Source organism: Mesoplodon mirus (genome assembly GCF_964341445.2).
Source record: "Mesoplodon mirus genome assembly, chromosome: X".
Taxonomy (NCBI): domain Eukaryota; kingdom Metazoa; phylum Chordata; class Mammalia; order Artiodactyla; family Ziphiidae; genus Mesoplodon; species Mesoplodon mirus.
Window position 1 is genome coordinate 99,493,790 of NC_138981.1, and position 18,732 is coordinate 99,512,521.

Sequence of the window (18,732 nt, forward strand, 5' to 3'; positions counted from 1 at the left end):
GCCCGTGAGCCATGGCCACTGAGCCTGCGCATCTGGAGCCTGTGCTCCGAAACGGGAGAGGCCACAACAGTGAGAGGCCCGCGTACCGCAAAAAAAAAAAAAAAAAAAAAAAGGACTTTGAAAGAACCAAAAGATTACGGCAAGTCATTTTGCTCCTGTGGGCCTCTGTTTTACTAATCAGTAAAGTGAGGGGGATGGTCTGTAATGTTCCTTCTAACACAAAAATTCTATGATTTTCATTCTCAAATTATTTTATTTTTTTGAATTTTTGAATTTTATTTATTTTTTTATACAGCAAGTTCTTATTAGTTATCCATTTTATACATATTAGTGTATATATGTCAATCCCAATCTCTATTTTAGTTTTTAAATGTGATGCTTCAGGACACCCTATATTAAACAAATTAAAGAAAATGTCAGCCATATGCTATGGGTGTTTTGTTATCAACACATTTATTTTGAAATATATTTCATTTGTTTAAAACTACCTCCCTCTGACACACGATTTATGTGACTCGTAATTCAGAGTTCATCAGGTAGGACAAGTTGGGCTATAATAGTATATTTTCTGGAAAATTTGATAAATTAGGCCCCTGTCTATATCCTGCCTAGAGGATAAACTGAAAATCTGTTGTTTTCTATTTGTAACAAATAACTGGTTTGACTAAGCTTTTCACTAAAACTATCCTATATTTTAATATCCCATAGAATATAGCCTGAAAATAAAACTCTCTTTATTTCCAGTTTCAGAGTCCTAAAATATCTATGTTATTAATCCTGGACATCACCTAAAATATTGCTTAAGAGGAAGATAGAATTATATTTTTCCTGCTGCCATTGGCATGAATTTCTATTTCACGGATCCACTGACTTACTCTTCAAAGGTGACAGTGTCATTTGGTGGAAAGAAAGCGCCATGTGTAGAATTATAAAAATAAATACATGCTACTATAGACTGTCAACATTAGATTAGGCATAAGTGTAATAAACATGCCTGCTTATCAATGAGATTTACCACTAGTGGGCTAACCAATTTTCCATGGAATTGAGAAGAAAGGTAAAATCATCAGCTGCATTCCCATGCTTTATTTATTTATTTATTTATTTTATTATTATTATTTTTTGCGGTACGCGGGCCTCTCACTGTTGTGGACTCTCCCGTTGCGGAGCACAGGCTCCGAACGCACAGGCTCAGCGGCCATGGCTCACGGGCCTAGCCGCTCTGCGGCATGTGGGATCCTCCCAGACCGGGGCACGAACCCGTGTCCCCTGCATCGGCAGGCAGACTCTCAACAACTGCGCCACCAGGGAAGCCCCTATGCCTTATTTTTTGGGATAAAGTACAGTGAACGTTTCCTGTAATATCCTATGGTTCTATTCACAGGCTGTAGAGTCAGATATGAGATAGAATATCTCCTCCCCACTCCTGTACCTTCCAGTTTCTACATTACAAGCCAAATGATCTTGGGCAAAAGTTACTAATTAATTCTATAAGCCTTATTTTCTCATTTGAATATGGGGATAATAACACTTCCATTCATGGAATAGTTATTAGCCTTGAATGAGATAATATACATAAAGTTCCTAGTACAAGTCCTGCCACATAGAAGGAGCTCAATAAGAGGTAGTTGTAGTTGTCATTCCCCCCCACCCCCCTGGAATTCCACAATTGTGATTACATTCAAATTTGAATGGTGATAAAGAAATGAGAGTAGAATACAGCTATCCATCAGTTGCTTGGTATTAAAGATTGTGAAGACCTAAGATTGTAATGTGCAAAGGTGCTAATTTCTATCTTAATCTGTTTCATATCTTCAGCCATGAACCAGTTCTAACGTAAATATACCCCTTTAAGAACACAACTCCATCCGGATACCAAGTCCATATTGGGGCAAGCACAGGAACCCAGACGGAGTCAGCCAACTAAGCTGCTCCAGGCCCAACCTATTGCTGCATGTTTTTGTAAATAAAGCTTTATTGGCACATCACCAAGGCCATTTGTTTACTTATTGTCTGTGGCTGCTTCTGTACTCTAACAGCCAAGTTGAGTAGTTGTAACAGAGACTATATGGCCTGTGTGCCAAAAATATTTACTATCTGGCCCTTTGTAGACAATGTTTTTGACTCCTGACTTAGAATATTCCTACGAGTCTGATCTCATTTCACATGGTGTATTTTCCTGAAGACTCCCAAATATTTACAAAAATTTTAAAGTTTAGTTAAGCTTAGTTACTTCTAGGCCTACTCCATTCCATCCACTAGATGAGATGTATCTTACTATAATGGTGCCAGTGTGTGAAAGGGAATCCTCTCTGAATGGACAGGTTTACACTCTATTTACACCCTTGTTCAGGTGACCCTATGACATTGATGAAGAAACAAACCAGTGGATGCATTCTTGGTTCTGAATTATCAAAGAGATGTTTGTTGGTTCAAAATGAAACTTCTTGTCCTCAGCCCTTCTGTGACATTTTATAAGGAAACTCTTGGTTATTTAGACCAAATGTCCAATTATCTTTCTGACTGCAATTAGTTATAAAAACATTGGCATGATATAATCCCTAAACCAGTATAGTCACATGATTACTTAAACCTTTCTAAAAGTATCAGAGAAGAAATATATCTTTTTTTTTTTTTTTGCTAACCAGCTTCTGTTTCTGGCTTATTTGATTTGTTGAAATCAAATGTTTTTGCAATGTTGAAATCTCTTTTGTGGTAAATTGAAGCACTTTGTCCTTCTTGCAATGACAGTGGCAAACAAGGGATCATGCTGAACAAGAGGTAGATGACTTTATCTTCCAAGGCCCTTTTGATTTCTGAGTTTAGTTTGTCTCTTGCAATACAGATCCTTTCGATACTTGCTTCCTGCCGTCACATGCCATATCTTCACTAGTGTGGTTTTCCTGTGCTTAAGCAGCCTAATTTTGTCAATCTCTTTTTTAATACCAGCTTTATTGAGATACAATTCACAATACCATACAATTCACCTGCTTAAATGGTACAATTCAATGGTTTTTAGTGTATTTACAGAGTTGTGCAACCATCAGTTTATTTTAGAACATTTTCATGGCCCCAAAAGGGAACCTCATCAGCAGTAACTCCCCATTTTCCTTCACATCCACCCCTCCCAACCCCAGCTCCCAGCAACAACGAATCTACTTTCTGTCTCTATGGATTTTCCCTTTTTGTACATTTCAGATAAATAGAATCATACAATATGTGGTCTTTTGTAACTGGCTCCTTTCACTTAGCATAATATTTTCAAAGTTCATCTATGTTATAACTCTGTCAATCTCTTTTTAAAGTCACATTTTGTTTGTTTAGTAGACACAGACTCAAATATTTACGGTATTTAACCAATGACCTATATGGTGAAAGCTCCTTTTTCAGTCTCTTGATCCATCCATCTGCCTTCAAATACTTATAGCATTTAAAAATCATATTACATTCTCTCTTTCTCTCCCTCTCTCTCTTTCTCTCTCTCTCTCTCTCTCTCTCTCACACACACACACATACACGCTCTTATGCACACACTTTTAAATTCACTAAAATCTGGCCTAACATATTTGAGAATCAAACAATCAAGAATAATAGGCTAACCATTATTCAACATAGTTTTGGAAGTTTTAGCCACAGCAATCAGAGAAGAAAAAGAAATAAAAGGAATCCAAATCAGAAAAGAGGAAGTAAAACTGTCACCATTTGCAGATGACATGATACTATACATAGAGAATTCTAAAGATGCTACCAGAAAACTGCTAGAGCTAATCAATGAATTTGGTAGAGTAGCAGGATACAAAATTAAGGCACAGAAATCTCTGGCATTCCTATACACTAATGATAAAAAAATCTGAAAGAGAAATTAAGGAAACACTCCCATTTACCACTGCAACAAAAAGAATAAAATGACTAGGAATAAACCTACCTAAGGAGACAAAAGACCTGTATGCAGAAAACTATAAGACACTGATGAAAGAAATTAAAGATGACACAAATAGATAGAGAGATAGACCACGCTCTTGGATGGGAAGAATCAACATTGTGAAAATGACTAACTATACTACCCAAAGCAATCTACAGATTCAATGCAATCCCTATCAAACTACCACTGGCATTTTTCACAGAACTAGAACAAAAAATTGCACAGTTTGTATGGAAACACAAAAGACCCCAAACTGCCAAAACAATCTTGAGAAAGAAAAACGGAGCTGGAGTAATCAGGCTCCTGGACTTCAGACTATGCTACAAAGTTACAGTAATCAAAACAATATGGTACTGGCACAAAAACAGAAATATAGATCAATGGAACAGGGTAGAAAGCCCAGAGATAAACCCACACACCTATGGTCACCTTATCTTTGATAAAGGAGGGAAGAATATACAATGGAGAAAAGACATCCTCTTCAATAAGTGGTGCTGGGAAAACTGGACAGCTATATGTAAAAGAATGAAATTAGAACACTCCCTAACACCATACACAAAAATAAACTCAAAATGGATTAAAGACCTAAATGTAAGGCCAGACACTATCAAACTCTTAGCGGAAAACATAGGCAGAACACTCTATGACATAAATCACAGCAAGATCCTTTTTGACCCACCTCCTACAGAAATGGAAATAAAAACAATAATAAACAAATGGGACCTAATGAAACTTAAAAGCTTTTGCACAGCAAAGGAAACCATAAAAAAGATGAAAAGACAACCCTCCAAAGGGAGAAAATATTTGCAAATGAAGCAACTGGCAAAGGATTAATCTCCAAAATATACAAGTAGCTCATGCAGCTCAATATCAAAAAAAACAAACAACCCAATCCAAAAATGAGCAGAAGACCTAAATAGACATTTCTCCAAAGAAGATATACAGATTGCCAACAAACACATGAAAAGATGCTCAACATCACTAATCATTAGAGAAATGCAAATCAAAACTACAATGAGGTATCACCTCACACCTGTCAGAATGGCCATCATCAAAAAATCTACAAACAATAAATGCTGGAGAGGGTGTGGAGAAAAGGGAACCCTCTTGCACTGTTGGTGGGAATGTAAATTGATACAGCCACTATGGAGAACAATATGGAGGTGCCTCAAAAAACTAAAAATAGAAGTAACATACAATCCAGCAATTCCACTTCTGGGTATTTATCCAAAGAAAACAAAAACACTAATTTGAAAAGATATATGCATTCCTATGTTTACTGCAGCATTATTTATGATAGCCAAGATATGGAAGCAACCCAAGTACCCATTAATAGAGGGATGGATAAAGAAGATGTGATGTACATACATACAGTGGACTATTACTCAGCCATAAAAAAAAGAATGAAATCTTGCCATCTGTGGCAACATGGATGGACCTGGAGGGTATTATGCTAAGAGAAATAAGCCAGATAGAGAAAAACAAATACCGTATGACTTCACTTATATGCGAAATCTAAAAAGCAGAACAAACGAACAAACAAAACAAAACAGAAACAGACTCAGAGATACAGAGAACAAACTGGTGATTGCCAGAATGGAGGGGGCATGGGGGAATGAGTGAAATAGGTGAAGGGGAATAAAAGATACAAACTTCCAGCTATAAAATAAATGTCACAGGGATGTAATGTACACGTATGGAATATAGTCAATAATATTATAACAACTTGTATAGTGATTGATGGTAACTGGACTTATTGTGATGATCATCTCATATAAAAATATCAAATCAACATGTACACGTGAAACTAATATAATATTGTATGTTAATTATAACTCAATTTTTAAAAGATGAATTAGGCCCTATGATCTGCCTTTGAGCTTCTGAAAGGGACCCTGAAGACCAGCTGTGCAAGCCTCGTTTTTTAAAAAAATATTTATTTATTTATTTTAGCCGCGTCGGGTCTTAGTTGCGGCACGCGGGATCTTTTAGTTCTGGCATACAGGATCTTTTAGTTGCCGCATGTGGCCTTCTTAGTTGCGGCATGTAAACTCCTAGCTGTGGCATGCGTGCAGGATCCAGTTCCCCCACCAGGGATCAAACCGGGTCCCCTGCGTTGGGAGCGCAGAGTCCTACCCACTGGACCACCAGGGAAGTCCCTGAAAGCCTCTTTATATAGATAGGAAAACTACCAACTTTGGGTTACTTTGTGAATGATCCTATATGGCTTAAATTGATGGTGTGAAAGATCAGAAAGAAATGCAGTTTGAATAGAGCTTTGAGTCTGAGGCTCCTTTCTTAGAGCAAAATGTTAGCCTCTGAAAAGGACTTTTAGATTTTGGGTAACACAAAAGTAGCTTAGTTACATCAAGATGGCTATCATAGAAGTATTCATTAAAATAGAGTTCTACTTTGTTGAGCTTGTTAAACAGGAATCTCAACCAGCATCCAAACAGGGCAAGTTTTATGTGTTGGAAACTACCAAGGCACTGAGACACAGTGCCATTACCTGGGTACCCTGTGGCTTTGAAACTGTGACCACTGTACTTCCATTAAAGTGACATTTCTTGACCACAAACTCTTACTGAATTCTGACATCCTCAGTGTTAGTAAATAAAGTAAAGCTTCTATGTAAGCTTTTTTGAAAAAAAAAAAACAGGAAAGTGTAAATAGCATATGCATGGGATTCTTAATATTTTGACTTATTCTAAATTCTAACACTTGAAAAATAAACTAAAATAGAATGCTAAGTTAAGTAATTGAGACAAATATATCCATACTTGAAAATTTAGCTTGCACAGTCCCTTCATACAGACATTCTTAAGTCTGTAAATTTAAGTTTTAAAGCAGGTGGAAGCTCTTCAGTGGCAACTTAACAGGCGCCATAAAATGTAGAAAACTGAAGTACTGTATTAGTGTATCTAGAAATTTTGTGTAAAGAATTCCAGAAACCATACCAAACCTTGGGCCAGTTACTGAAAGCCAGAAATCTCACTGTGGATCCTCTTGTAAATGTGTGTGGCGGTACACTTCACAGTCCACACAACACGAACATGTTGAAATCAGTATTTTTGTGCTGACCCAAACCTGACCCAGCACAAAATCTCTCATACCGGAAATTTAATATTTCCGATAGCCAGATTGCTCTCTCATTTCTTTTTCACCTTTCTGTGCCTTTCGTATGTTCTTCCAGTTGGTTAATCATTAATTAATATTTAATGAGCCTTTTTCCCAGTGCCAATTCCTTCTCTGCTAGTGTAGCCTTTAGGCAGTATATGAACTCCCCTCTTCTGCCCATTCAAGAAGCACCGGCATTTACTATAGGTTAATTTCTCTAAGGAAATTCATAATAGCAGATGAAGTGAGGGTTCCTTGACAAGATCAAGGCCGCACCCTGAGGCATGCGGGATCTTAGTTCCCTGACCAGGGATGGAACGCGTGTCTCCTGCATTGGGAGCGCTGAGTCTTAACCACTGGACTGCCAGGGAAGTCCCAGGCCACTCTTAATTTAGCAATTTTCGTAGTGCATATAAAATGAGAAGTAATTGCACCAATTTTTAATTCTTAAAAATTTTTCCAAGCACACATTTCCTGAACAAAATGGTTGTGACTGAAACAGGAAAGGGCTTAGCCTTTCTCTTCTACAGCTGTGCCACAAGCCAGTCTCTTGACCTGACCCTGGAGAATCCGTCAGACTCTGGTCCTTGGAGCTGATTTTGGACCTGGAGTGAGCCAAAGGATTGGAATGCACAATAAGGAGGGGAAACCTCCACGCGTATTAATGAAAGAGGTCAATTATGACACAGAGGCCAAGAAGAAGAAAGGGTCCTCTGGGAAGCAGGAGCATGTCTCCAAGTTTTCTCTGGTGAAAGGAGACTGATGAAAATTGACATCCATTTCCAGTCAAACGAGTGGGAACCACCTTCCCTTCCCACCTCCAACTCTCATTCCTTTCCACATGGACAAACAGACCAGACAGGTGATTTTGGTCAACAATTTACTTGGGCACGAAGCCAAAAACATGAGAGCCTCGTCCTGTCCATATATCTGCTCCCTAGACCTCGTTGGAAAGGGAAGATTGCTGAGGTTTTCCCTCTGCGTTGTTCCGCACGCAGGCTGATTGGAGCAGAAGAAACTAAGTACTAGTATTACTAGTCCCTTCCCATGCCGAGATTCTCTTTACGATTCTGGGTTGAAACTGTACAGAGACTTAAATAGGGGCTTGGTGACGTTCAAACTCTCGCTCCAACGTTCTCATCTCTTCGTTTATTCCACACGAGTTTTTGGAACGTGGTCCCCGAGCCAGGCTCTGGGGACGTCTAATCTCTTCATAGCCAGGGAGGGGAAGAAACAAGAGCGGAGGACCAATCTCCGCTCCCAGCCGCAGAGTTACAGTCCCCATCCCTCCAGGGCGCCCATCCCGGTGCCTATTCTCCCAACTCCCCACCCAGTTGACGTGACAGGCTCGTGGCCCAATCGCCTTCCTGGTTCCCAGCCGACTGCTAGCACCACCGGAGCCAATGGCGGCGGCCGAGGGGCGGAGGGGGCTGGCAGGAGGGGAGGGAGCGCTGGCTTTAGAACCACAGCCGCAAAAATTCCGAGCAGCAGAAGTTGTCTGAGTGCGTCGGTTGGAGGCTGTCTGGCCAGATCCGGTACTCTGCGACTTTATGTAAGTGCTCTGCAGGCGCGGGAGGGCATGAGGGGAGCGGGATCCCTGGGCGTGGGCATGAGTGGGTCCAGGAGAGAGCATCTCCGGGGACCTCGGCAGGAACGTGCCTGGCACGGGAGGCGGGAGACTGAGAGGGAGGCTGCAGAAATTTCTGTCCTAGACCTTGGGCGCCAAAGCGATCGTTCGCATCAAGGACGGGTGGGAGTGACCGAGTGTTCCCCACGACCACCGCCCGCCGCAAACACGTTTTCTGCTCTTCACTGGAGAGACGGTGCTTTCTCACTAGTTGCTCTTAACTTGTTGCCAAACTTGGGCTGGAGTCCTTGACGCCAGCCCTTGCCCTTCTCCCCTTCCGTGGCGGCGGCCCCGAAGTGGAAACCAAGCGCCTAACTTCCCTCTGTCGTCCTTCTTCAGCTACTGCCACCCTCCTCCCCCCGCTCCTCCGCCGGCTCTGGACTCAGGAAATCCCGGAGCCGGTCGCCGGCGACGCCTCCAGCCCCCGCTCGCCCTCCTCGGGTGACCTCACGGGCTCACCCCGGCCCCCGGGCTCCACGGGGTGCGGTGGCCCAGGGAAGGAACGAGGCTCTGGTTGCCTGCCTGCCGCCTGCTTCCCTGGCCGTTAGCGAGCGAATCGCTATCGCACCGCGTCTCCCTATGAGTAAGCACTTTTTTCCTTTCTGTAGCAGGACATCTCCGGGCCATTAGGGCAGTACCTTTCCGTTCTCCTCTCCCCAGATCCCGCGCCGCCCGTCTGCTCCCTTCTCAGCTCCTCTGGCTCTGCAGCCTCGACCGCGCGGTCGGGGCAGCGGCCGCCCGGCACCTCCCGGGGCTCCTCTGGAGGCAGAGCCGAAGGGGCGGGGGGCGAGGGCAACATCCCCCTCCTCCCACAGAGCTGCACTTGCCGGTGTTTACTTTTCCCCACTCGCAGTACTTAGCGGTCTAATGAGAGGCCGGGGGACGCCGACCACCCCCGCCCGGGCTTCTCGCCAGTCCCAGAGTTGACGCCGCCGCCGCTGCTACTTGCTCTAATGTGCTGGCGGCTCCGACGGCCAGGCTCCAGGGCAGAAGATCCCAACCTGGGAGGTGGAGTGGGCTTAATGCTTTCTGACATTTCCTGTACGCGACGCAAATTCTTGCTCCACACCCGATCTGCACAACATGCCGGGTGGTACTCGAGGTTGAGTTTAGAACTAACTGGGTTGGAGAGCCTCGCCGTTTAGGATCAGATAGACGGGATGCTCGGGGTGCCCGACCTGTTACCGGGGATGGGGGGTGGCGAAGAGAGCCTGGCTGGCTGCACAGTAGGTAGAAAACCTAGGTGAAATTAAAAACTACTGAGAGGTAAGCGCACACTCCGCTTTACAGGATGTCACAGTGTATTTGGGAGCTTAAACTTGATCCTGAAGATCCAATTTACAGTGAATTCCAACATAGTGGCCGAAGCCCCACATATGTCAATTGGCATCACGTGCCCCAAGTCTCTGATGCCCCTAGGGTAATGGTCATATGACTTCTTTTGACTTTAAAACTGGAATGTAATGGCTGAAGTTCATTTTCCCAAAACTACCGTGACAAAAAAGGGGAAGGGGCGGTGTGAACTAGCCTCTACTCAAGGGAGTTCTACTTGGATTTGGATGAGGGGAACAGAAAGGGAATTTGGTGCTCAGATTTTATCCAAAATAAAAAACAGAAGGTGTTTTTAAAATAAGGGCTTGAAATATGTTTGTGCTGGGATATATATCTCCCCTGTGGCCCTTCAATCTAGTTATGGCTTTTCTAAATTTAAAAAAATATCTTACTAATTATTTTCTAGAAAAATCGTCCATTTATTCATGCCCTATTTCATTCCTAAATGATAGATTTGAAGCCATATCCCATAAGATAGTGTTTTTTTAAAAATTAGGCTTTGTCCATGTCCCTGGGTCTGGCCTATATTCCAGTTGAACTGTTCTCTATATTAGGCATCTGCTTGAAGGTGGTGGATAATCTCTTGGCTAAAATTAACCATCAGTTATTGTGGTTTGGAATTAATTGGATCAGAAATCAGGCAGGAAGACAGTGGACACTGAATTTAAGAAATCGAGCTAGTTGGGTTTTTATCTGTCAGTACTTTAGTAGAATAATGAGAGGCCACAGAAACAACTCCCATAATGACCAATACCCACCCAAGTGGACCAAGTTAAGGTTGCTGTTGGAAAAACGTGGCATTTTTTGCTAGTCAGATTATATATTGCAGAGTGTAGAAATGGGCAGAGGAATCTCTGAGGTTGAGAGTTTAAAAGCTTTACTTATTTACAAAAATGGATCCAGTTGATACGTATTCAGTCTTGAAAACAACTAGGGCAGCTAAAAATGAAACTGGGAATATTTAAGAGATTTTGGCTTTGTATGCTTCAGCCAAAAATCCTTGTCTACTTACTGCAGCAACCTCTGAATGACTTGAGCACTACATTTTCATGCTGTGCATGGGTTTCTGAGCCTAAAAACTAGAACAACTTTAAAGCACATAGTTCTGACCACAAGGCTAGCCTTGCGGCACAGATTAGCTGGAAGTGGACTCAAACTGCACCTGAGTTAATTGGAGTTAACTACACTGGTAGATAGACCCCCCTAGTGGAAGAGAGGTGATAATATAATTTTAGATGGGACTCCTAACAAATATTTTACCTTAAAAAAAGAAGAGCACAACTATCCAACTAGGTTAAAGTGGTAGGGAGATAAGTTCTTTTTAAAATAGTATTAACTCATGTCAAAACAGGATCCTCACTAGGCTCTCCAACCACAGTCTTTCATTGTCTCGGTGTGTCCACTCATTTACAGCTACTGACTTCATTTTTTAGTCATATGATCTAATAAACCCAGGCTTTCATTAAAATTAGAGGATTATGAGTCTAATTCTTAATTTCTACAATTACATCTAGAAAGTTATCAAACTCTTTACCTGGGGTGGGAGAGCCAAATAAATTATGCTCTGCCTTGATTTAACACAGACAGTCAACACTGAGGTCCAAGGTCTCTAGTCTAGTCTGATGCCATCATTTAGGGTCAATTGCTAAAAATGTCTAGGCTTAATGCATTTTGGGTAGAAGGATTAATTATAACTAGTGAGTAATATTTGGGTTGAGATTAAGTCTCTTCTACAAATGGTTGCAAGCACATTAGACTTGACTCTGACTGTTTATACTGGCAGAATGTCAATATCCAGGGCACTATTAGGAACCCCATGAAATTTTGCTCCTAGGCAAACAGCGTGACTATTACAGAAAAGAAGGGGGTAGTAACTTGGCCATGGTGCCTGAGCACTAAGGAGATTCTTTATGGTGAAACTGATGAGAAAAGGAAGAAAATTCACTTGCCATTTTTCCATATTCTGTTTTAAGCATTTCTACTTGCCTTTCCAAGAAATTTACTGACATAATGTTCTTAGCACATATGATAAATTCATGAATTTGCTATTGCTATAATCTAGGTGGAATGAATATGCCAAACTGTTTGTTTTTGCTGTTTAGTACATATTCCAAAAGTAGCGGGTATAAAATTGAAAACGAACATCTATCAATACAAGAAAACTTGGGTAACTGTTTTTGGAATCATTTTGTACTTGCTCATGCTCTTTTGGTGAAAAATAATCCAGAGGGGGAAAGTTTAATCTGTGAAAATAATAAAACTCAGTTTAGAAGAAAACAGCTAGATCATGTTTTGAGTCTATAATTATTCTAGAGAGTGACACACCATATGATGTATGTTCATTGTGTTGGAGGTTTCAAGTTTTTTGGATACATTATACTGTCTTTTAGATACCAGTGGTCACGACTAGCTGTTTTTAGTGATGAGAGCTTTGGTTAAAATTATGGCCTAGAAATATAAAAAACTGTCTGATCATGAAATGTCAGTCTCAGGAGAAGATCTGATAATACTTGGGCCAATGGTAGTTATGGAGGCGAGACAGTTTCCAAAAATTCAATATGCTTAATAACATTGAAGTTGCCCTATTCTTAGCACTTGAGAGACAAATATTGGTGAGTATAAACTGTTTTAGGGATGAAAAAGCATTGCTGTTAAATGAAAATTACAATGCTAAGGGGGATGTATGTTGGACTTGCTTCAGAAGAACTAGATTCTAGACATGGCTCTGCCACTGACTCATAGTTTGACCTTGAGCAAGTCACTTAAGATTATTATACTGATAATTAACATTGAGTACATACATGTGCCAGACACCACGCATTTTCTCAATTATAAAATGAGGGCATGGCTCAAGGATTTTGGTCTGCTGGGATTTTTTTTTCTTTTATAAGATATATATTTTATATAGATATAGTCTGGCTTATTTCAGCTATATTTATCAGTTGATTTTTTCCCAATTTTAATGCAACTATATTGAACCAAGCTAAATACCTTGTAGGCAAATTGGTGACTATCCAGGAAGATGATCACTAGTGGCTTATTCCATGACTAATGTTATTTCTTTAAAATATAGAGGTACCATTTATATCATTCCTTATCAAGGATTTTTGGTGCATTAAACTTACTGATTTTATATTATGACAAAGCTTAATTTCTCTTAACGGTCTAGAAATTTGATGATAAGGAGGTAGTATTGTTTATTGGAAAAGGCATTGAGTGTGGACTCCAGGATCTTTTAGGCTTCTACAGTTTGCACAGACAGGCCATCTTCAGTAAATCATGGAAGTTCTCTGTTTTCATATCTGGATTTTACTTTATTTGTAAGCCATCTGTTTTCAATCTGTGTATTTCACAGGCATGCTGAAAGGATAAATGAGCTATGTAAGCCTTGGCTCTTCAGCAGACAGGTGCTATATAAATTCAAAGTACTGTAGTAGTATATCATAGAAACACTAAAGCTTTAATAAGAGTTTACAGAAATGGTAGAATTCTCATCACTTAAGCCTTGCCACATTTTTACTTGTCTGTAAATGTTCTCCAGCCATCCACTTTTACAAGCTAAGAAGAAATAAAGCCAGACATAATGTAATGAAAAATAAGAGAAATGGTTGATAACAAGAGAATAAAAACCTATATGTGTAATACTTTCTTTTATTTTTCTTCCCTCAAATATTGTGCCAAGTAGCCTGTAAAAGCCATTAATGTGGTGGTTGTTTTTTTTTAACCTTTCCCAAGTAACTACTGAGCAGTATTTTGGCGTTCATTGGTAATGGTTACAAAATACTTTGGCTTGTCATACTTCATTCTTAGTTTTGTGATTGCCCGTAATAGGAGGTTTTGTGTAAAATTACGCATGAAAAATCAAATGTTTCTCCTTATAATTGCACTCTAAATTGAATATGCAGGTATGGAAAAGTGCATAATGGAGGAGGTAAACCTATGTTTAAGTGGTGTGCCATCATTAACACAGAAAAGGTGAGAAGTTAATGCAGGTCTTCATTTGAAAAACAAACATGTTGGGCTAGATGACTTGTGAGGGGTCATTTTCTTTTCTTTTTTTTTTTTTTTTGGCTGCATCGGGTCTTCGTTGCTGTGCGTGGGCTTTCTCTAGTTGCAGCGAGCAGGGGTTACTCTTCATCGCAGCGTGCAGACTTCAGTAGTTGTGGCACGCAGGCTCAGTAGTGGTGGCTCGCAGGCTCTAGAGCGCAGGCTCAGTAGTTGTGGCGCACGGGCTCAGTTGCTCCGTGGCATGTGGGATCTTCCCGGACCAGGGCTCGAACCCGTGTCCCCTGCATTGGCAGGTGGATTCTTAACCAATGCACCACCAGGGAAGCCCCTGAGGGGTCATTTTCAATCCCCACCCTCAAAACTATTAACTTGGAATTAATTTTCACTGTCTATTGTCATCTTGCCAATTACATGATAGTTCTTTAACTCTGTCATTCTTTGTGTTATTATGCATTTTTATTTTGTTAAAATTATGTTTGCTAACATTTGTTAAAATAGCATTTGTGAAGTGTTAGTACTTAATGAAAATGGAATAAGCAGGAAGCCTTGAGTTAAAGGACTTTTGAAATAACCTGATATCCTATGACTAGTTCTGAAGAGAAGTTTCTCTTTGTTAAATCATTTTCTTTTATAAAATCTGACCTCTTATTTCTACCATCTCTGTTTTAAAAGATTAAATAGCAAATCATTTTTTTGTAATCTTGTAACCCATATATTGAAAATACAACTCTGATTCTCTTAAGCTGTTTTAAATTTATATGTATATATAATACTTGTTTACATAAAAAGTATGTATATAAAATTTTGACTTTCTATAAAATAGAATTTGAGAGGGCAGCATAATAGCTTTGAATATTCATATTATTGCATTCTACATTATATGCTCTAATTACATAGTGTTGCTCTCAGATTGACATTCTGCTATTGACACTGAATAACACATTGTCCTTTATAGACAAATGTAATTTTTAAGCTTTTTTTTCCTGTATTTCTTTACTTGCTTGCATATTCCCATTTTTGCCATTTCTTATTGTTGTTTTTGACATCTTTGTGCTTGTATTTCAGGTGGGGGAGAATTACCATTTAAGATTGTTTTCTCAGAGGTGAAAATGATAAGACATGATTCCTAGGGTATATCCTATTGCTATAATAGTCAATAGGTATATTTAGTTAATCTGCTGGAAAAGTGTCTTAAGTAGTGTGTACTTAGGATATTTTTTAATCAGTTTACTTTGGATTAAAAAAATACAAGACCACTTTAAAAATATGAGAAGAAAACAAAAGGGTTTATAAAGAAGAAAAATAAAAATTACTCATAATTGTACCACCTGTTCATATTTTTCATCTGTTTCCTGTGTAGAACATTAGATATTTTTCAAATTGGGATCATACTGTATATACTGTTTGTATCCAATTCTTTTAACTTATATTATGAACATGTTTTCCAATGTAATCAGATATTTTTGAAAATATTTAAAATTACTGCATGATATTCTATATAGTCAATATTTCATAATTTATTTCACTAATTCCAGGTTGTTGGAAGTTTTTGTTCTTTCCATATCTTATAGATAATGCTTCAGTGAACACCCTGGGGCAAAAACCATTTCATGACTCTGATTATTTGAGATAAATATTTAGAAGAGAAATTGCAAAGATTTTTGTTTTAAAGATGAATTCCTTTGACAATCTCTGAAATTTAAACATTGGTGTAAGCAAAAAGAGCCTTGATTTCAAACAGCAGCTCTCAAAAAAAAAAAGCCATTCTTTATATAGTGTTTCATATGGAGCTGGTTTAGGTAAAGTATATGTCTTGGAAATATTTTGGTTTCCTCTGATCTAGTTAGCAGGTGCAAAGGAGGATGAAGTAGAATCCTGTGGGGTGTACAATCATAGGAAGTTCTATTTTTTGAAACAGAACTGTTAATTGGGGAAGGGAGACAGGTTTGTATTTAATTAGCCTTTAGATTTCAGATTGCTGTAAAACTCAGTTCAAGTACTGAAAGCTTACCTGTGACCATAAACTTTCAGTATCATGAAGAGACTTTTAATCCTGAAGTTGGTTAAATGGCTGTATATATATAAACATATATATTTATATATTCTTTTTCAGCTTCTTTGCCATTATAGGTTATTACAGGATATTGAATGTAGTTCCTTGTGCTATACAATAGGCCCTTGTTGGTTATCTATTTTATATATAGAGTGTGTATATGTTAATCCCAAGCTTCTAATTTAACCCCCCCTTCCCCTTTGGTAACCATAAGTTTGTTTTCTATATCTATGAAATTACCATATTACCCAGCAATCCCACTCCTGGGCATATATGTGGAAAAGACGAAAACCCTAATTTGAAGAGATACATGCACCCCAATGTTCATAGCAGCTCTATATACAATAGCCAAGGCATGGAAGCTACCTAAATGTCCATTGACAGATGAATGGATAAAGAAGATGTGGTACATATACACAAGGGAATATTACTCAGCCATAAAAAAGAATGAAATAATGCCATTTGCAACAATATGGATGGACCTAGAGGTTATCATACTGAGTGAAGTAAGTCAGACAAAGACAAATATCATACATCACTTATATGTGCAATCTAAAAAAATGATACGAATGAATTTATTTCAAAACAGAAATAGACTCACAGACATAGAAATGGCTGTGTTTGTTGATAGGCTTCTTTATCTCGGGCTGTCAGCCTCTTGAAGTACAGCCATGCCTCAGAGATACTTCAGTTGGTTCCAGACTATCACAATAAAGTGAGTCACATCAATTTTTTGGCTTCCCAGTGCATATAAAAGTTATGTTTACACTATACTGTAGTCTATTAAGTGTGTGATAGCATTACATCTAAAAAAATGTACATAATTAAAAATACTTTATTGTTTAAAAAATGCCAATTTTCATCTGAGGCTTCAGTGTGTCCTAGGAACATCGAAGATCACTGATCACCAATCATTATAACAAATATAATGATAATGAAAAAGTTTCAAATGTGGTGAGAATTACCAAAATGTGACACAGATACAAAGTGAGAAAATGCTATTGGAAAATGGTGCCAATAGACTCACTTGATGCAGCGTTAGTACAAACCTTCAATTTGTAGAAAGTGCAATATGTGGAAAGCGCAATAAAATGATGTGTGCCTGTACGTTGACAATGCTCAATAAACTCAGAGTTTTATGTTTCATTCAGGTTGCTTAAATAACTAAACGGAGATCCAATAGTGGTAAAACTGGTGCCACCAGTTAATTTGTGCCTAGTTTCAGTATATGGTGAATCCCCAAATTACAACACTTGACTTAACAAATATTTTGTGTATTTAAATGGCTCATTGTACACTGCATATCTCTCTCTAAACTTATCCCATGCTGCTTCACAGACCCTTCCTGGATGTCTGTCTCCTTACCCCAGTTCACTGGTGGCACTAAGGACCATGTTGGTCCGGGCATCCCATGATGACCCGGAAGTGATGTGGAAAGTTTTGTCTGACTGGACAACTCGTTCTTACCACCTCCTTTTTTTGTTCTCAGAGGGATCATGTACATGCTATATTTCATAGTCAGAATGGATTTTAGCATAAAATATGGGTTCCCATGGTTTTGCTATTTTATATCTCTGTGACATTGGGGAAGTTCCTTAATTCCTCTAAACCTCAATTTCACTATCTATAAAATGGGGATAATATCACTTGTTTTCAGTCTTGTCTTTAAAATTAAAGGAGAACATTTATAAAGAAACTGGCATATATTAGGTGCTCAATCAGTGTTCCCATTTACAGGTCAATTAATATTGCCTTAGGTGATCTTTATCAGGTATCTGTAGCTGCCTCTTCATTTTCCTCTAATTTAAACTTCTTTTTTCCTTAAGTATCACCATTGAAGATAAATAAGATACTTTACTTTTTCTGTTTTATTTAATGGTATTGTGAAAATATGACTTTCCAATGCTTTTCATTACGAATGTGGAGGATTTTAACAATGTTCCAGGTGGAAGAAGCCTCTTGGCTTAGCTAAGAAACCCCTTTACCATTAATTTATCCTTTTATGAAGATATGCCATCCAACAGTCTAAATTCACCCTCAAAGGAAAATTGGAAACGTGACTCTTTTAATACATTACAGACACCATTATAAAGTCACTGCCACTAACAAATTTAGCTTAGAGCAGGGTGAAAGGTAATAGGTAATGTTGATGCCTGTTTTTGGGGGGAGGATAAAAAAGCTTCAAGTTCTTCAGTGTTTCTACAATAGTAGAAATAGTATAAACATGAATGTTTAAAAGTTTACCTTTGAAAAAATAGAAAAGAGAAAATAAGTTAGTGAAAACTTAAAATGCTGGGGAAGGCAGAGAGTTATAAATTAAATCAGTATCTTTCCAAGATGACATGTAGCCTTTAGACATGGGTGAATCATATTAATTTTAAATTTACGATGCCCATTATTTCCTCTAGTGGAAGTTTTCAAAAGCAAAAACCAGGAAATGATGAAGGACATTGACACATTCAACAAATATTTTGAGCAGTTTGTGGGTCTCCAGTTTAAAGCTACAGTTGAATCAGTTTTGCAAGTGGTTATGAATAATTAAAATTTTATATTTTGTCTTATGATAATTAAAAAACAAATATATCCAAACTACCATGCAGTATAGATAACCAAAAAGTAATACTGATAGATTTACATGTTTAAAGATATAAGCCAACCCATACATGTGGTATC

The 18,732-nt window shown here is 38.8% G+C and overlaps 1 protein-coding gene across 2 annotated transcripts in view; it reads left to right on the forward strand.

The window, feature by feature from the left end:
* The first annotated feature begins 8,485 nt into the window (after positions 1-8,485).
* The window catches only part of PLS3 (plastin 3), an 89,168-nt gene continuing 78,921 nt past the window's right edge, over positions 8,486-18,732 (forward strand). Inside the window, exon 1 of one of the 2 annotated variants that reach the window (XM_082610681.1) lies at positions 8,486-8,591. The gene's annotated coding sequence lies outside the window, so the exon portion shown is untranslated. Of the gene's footprint in view, positions 8,592-9,230; positions 9,250-18,732 lie in introns of those variants that run through there. The other variant, XM_082610683.1, reaches the window with a different exon arrangement.